The 4,204-nt window shown below is 36.2% G+C and overlaps 1 pseudogene across 1 annotated transcript; it reads right to left on the reverse strand.

Moving 5' to 3' along the window:
• Nucleotides 1-613: 613 nt before the first annotated feature.
• Nucleotides 614-3,451, reverse strand: LOC149198353 (UDP-glycosyltransferase 86A2-like; annotated as a pseudogene). Its single transcript, XR_016254264.1, has 2 exons — nucleotides 2,945-3,451; nucleotides 614-1,746 (listed from the first exon to the last, which is right to left on the reverse strand). The product of XR_016254264.1 is annotated as a UDP-glycosyltransferase 86A2-like (transcript).
• Between the last annotated feature and the right edge of the window lie 753 nt (nucleotides 3,452-4,204).

Consider the following 4,204-nt stretch of genomic DNA (forward strand, 5'->3'; position numbering starts at 1 on the left):
CGAGTTTCTTTAGTAAGAGATTAATGGAGTTTCTTTAATATTTTATTTCTATGGTCGGAAAGAAGGGAGAGAAGCCTTACTAGATCACCATAATTTTGTTGAAGGTAATCCAAGAGAAAGCGTTTTTCATCTTCAACCCATAGATTCTTTAGTCCCAAGGTGTTTTGGAAATTGACCAATCTTGGATTTCACTTTGAAGCTCATGAAAATTAGTTCTTATCTTGACAATGTTTAACTTCTTCAAGATTGGCTGCTTAGCTTCCTTTTTCCCTCCAACTCCTTATCATCCCACAATTTATCCTTAAATTTGGAAGTTATAATATTTTTAATATTATCCTTATTCTCCAAAATGATCTCCTACTTTACTCACATAAACATCTATTTAAAAATATTTTAATAGTTATATATGACTATCAACATTTACTAACTATTTAATTTATATAACAGCAACATTTATATAATTACATTAATTTTTATACAACATTATAAATCTTTTAAAATAATATACTCAAATAAAAATTCAAATTCCAGCCATAATATACTGAAACAGGAATTCAAATCCTAATTAATGATCGAAGCATTTATGGTTAAAATTTAAACAAGTTTACCGAGATAAAGGATACATTTAAAAAGAAATCAAACATTTTGAAAATTCCGTTCTCCGTTGCTTTCCGGTTTCTACATAACTGTAAATTTCACGATGGAAATAGAAATATAATTTTAAGAAATACAAATAAGCAAATTTACTAAAGTTTGTCAGCTTCTGTCGTGTTTAGACACTGGTCCCATTTCTGATGCAGCTCGTTGGTTGCTAGCGATCGCAAATATAATCCACAAAACGTTGCATGCTACGCCACGAGGACCCTCCTTCACTCGCTGCTTGCCGTATTGTTTCTTTTATTTCTCGACTCTTTCTCCTCATCTCTTCCCCTTCTGTGCTTCCCAGCAGAAATTTGGCAGCTCTTGCAATCTCTTCTCGCTCAATCACTCCATCATCCCTACACGTCTCTAAGTTTAATCCAACCTTCAGTTGGTTAACCACGAGCATTCTATTGGTGTGTTGATCAATTCCCTGTGGCAAAACCAACATGGGAACCCCCAAACTCAAGCTCTCCATGGTTGAATTCCACCCCCCATGAGTGAAAAAACCGCCGACGGAAGGATGAGATAAAACTGATAATTGAGTAGACCAAGGAACCACCAGAGCTTGATTTTTCGTTTTCTCCAGAAAACCCTCTGGCAGAACGCTGCCATGATCATCAGAATTTAACATACCAGGACGGACCACCCACAGGAAAGTCTGCCCACTTTCCAATAAACCCATCGCTATCTCTTCCACTTGAGTTTCGGACATGCGAACCACGCTTCCGAAGGAAACGTAGAGAACGGACGATCTGGCCTTTGAATCCAGCCACTGCGAACAATCCGTTTCAGCCCACAAACTTAATGATGTGGGGTTCACTGAAATCTCCTTATCCTTGCACTCGGCTTCAAGGTAAACTGATGGAAGTAACGGACCGAGTGAGTTGATGGGAGCGGCTGTCTCTCGAACTGCATCGCTCGCTTCTTTTTCGAGTTGGTAGACTGTATTTCCAATAATCCACTCTGTCTCCTCTAGTAAAGGGAGCTGATCCACAACACGTTGATAGAGTCCATTAGACGTGTCTCCTGCCTGGATATCTGATGGCAGATCTTCGGGCTGCAGTGGAGGAAGACCCGGAATGTAGTCAATCATGTCCTTGGGGTCTGTAAAAAGAAAGACATTATTCTTTCAGTTGAAGTAGGTAATGATCCGTTGGATGGGTCAAAGATAATCAGGTTAATAAGTTATTTAAATAACGCTGAAAATATGAATAATTAATGGTGGCCTAATATAGTTGTGGTGGAGGAATTGTGGTGGAGGACTGAAACAGTATGAAGAAAACATGGATGGAGCACAACGAGAAGTAGTTGAATAAATAGAGTATGAAACTGCATGAATGTCTTAACAGAAATAAAAAGTTGAGTGGTTGAAAAATATCGAACAATGATGTAGAAATATCACAGTGTGGTTAAAAAAATATATACATATTTTTATTTGTGATTCTTTAATTTATATTGAATTGTAGATTTCAGGAATATTCTAGAATTTTATTGGTTTTTTTCTTAATGTGAGATTCAGAGATATTTTTAAAATCTGTAATAGACATAAAGATGCTAACTTGTGGTAATGGTGAAAAAATATATTTAAGGGCAGCTATTAAAGGAAAAGAAAGGTTGTTAGTTGCACAACTGAGGACGGGATCACATCACCATTTTCTATGTGAGACTGGTAGATGTGAGACTGGTAGGTGGAGGGCACCCAAAGAAGTTGGGAAGATGGAACTTGCATATTCTGCAATAAGGGTGTTGGGGAGACAAAATGACATGGGTAGCTATTAAAGGAAAAGAAAGATTGTTAGTTGCACAAGTGAGGACGGGATCACATCACCATCTTCCGTGTGAGACTGGTAGATGTGAGACTGGTAGGTGGAGGGCACCCAAAGAAGTTGGGAAGATAGAACTTGCATATTCTGCAATAAGGGTGTTGGGGAGACAAAATGACATTTTGCCATGAAATGTGCAGCTTACTAAGATATTAGTATTTAGTATGAAAACAATTTAAAGGTTAGCAACATACTATCTATTTGACTGAAATAAGATCAAGCAAATTGCTAACTTTCAAGTCAAAATTCATAGCAGAAAATTTAACATCCAAAAGAGTATGAAAATAAGCTAGGTTTAACTTTGTAAACGTCAATAAAATCAATCGATAAAAAAAGAGAAAAACAATGATCCTTATTTTCATAGCAGATTTTAAAAATATTTTAGAATCTCTCAAAATATATCAAACTCTCATGATACTATTCTACAATTCCATCTGATCCCAATTTTTAATTTAATTCAGCAGGGAAAAAAGGTGCACCTTTTTTGGGCGGAAAGTGACCCTTGGAAATGATTAGGGAGAGATGTCTATAGATGGTATACACACTCAGAGACTGCGGCCAGAATGCGACGAAAGGAGCTCAAATTTCTTGGCTACACGAAACGTCCAATTAAGAAAGCAGCTACCGATGATACACGAGAACGGGGGCTTGCCAGTTTCTGTATCGATGTGGCTTCGTATCAGACTTTCCGCAGAGTCTCTCATTTCATTCATTACACATCGGTCGAATTCCGAAGGATTGGCCCCACGGTTAAAAGCCAGCGGTAGACCGTCGGAAACCTGCGCGAAACGAATGTTTGAATTCGAGCCAACTGAAATCCCATCGTGATAAGTGCGGGCTTTCATCATCTTGGAATGATTGGATTCCGTGTTCATAAAGGTGACCAGAATGCCTTTGGAAGAAAGCATCTCAGAGAGTCGTATCAGCGGATTTATGTGGCCCTCATGGGGAGCCATGGTGAGCAACAGCTAACAATTAGTAAGGGTTGGGAAAGTCTGTGTCAAAATCTTAAACATCATTTGGATGGAATGCTTAACCCAACGTTAACCGGAGGAATCTCGTACTGTAACGCAAGGTTCTCGACGTTAATGATGTCATTGCTTACGCAAATGGAGAGCAAACCACAATTTGGAATCTCGTCCTCTAGTGCACGGTTCTTGTCGACATGTCATAAGCAAATGAAGAGCAGAAGCACGATTTGACACGGCTTTGTTTTACTCCATGCATGTGCTCTTCTACAGAGCATCTCCATTATTAATTTTTAGTGTGTTTTTTTCTTTCTCATGATGGACTAGATGATGACTAGACTGTGTTGAGGTCAGAGATGTCTAAAATGTAATTGGCTTTACAATTTATTTCGGTAGATATTAGGAAGTCAGGGTTCGTTACATAATATTTCATTTTCACAAAATTTTTGCCAATTGAGTTGCTACTAAAAACTTAAACATATTTTATATATTATTGTGATTAAAATTAGTCTGTCATTAACATTATGTGCTATATAAAATTTGGTTTAACTTCAATTTATTTTGGATAATCTAATCTCTATTCATAGATCTATCTTTAATTTCTATTTTTCATTTTAAAATTTTAATTACAACATATAAAAATTTAATTTTATATAAAATTAAATAATTATTATTTTAATATAAAAAATTTATAATTCACTTTAAAAACTATAATTAACTTCCATTTTTTTTTTTATTTATTAAAATTTAAAACTAAAATATATAAAAACT

The sequence above is a fragment of the Pinus tabuliformis genome, chromosome 2_2 (genome assembly GCF_031772625.1).
Source record: "Pinus tabuliformis cultivar Carrire ecotype Pingquan chromosome 2_2, CPIR1, whole genome shotgun sequence".
In the NCBI taxonomy this organism is placed as follows: Eukaryota; Viridiplantae; Streptophyta; class Pinopsida; order Pinales; family Pinaceae; genus Pinus; species Pinus tabuliformis.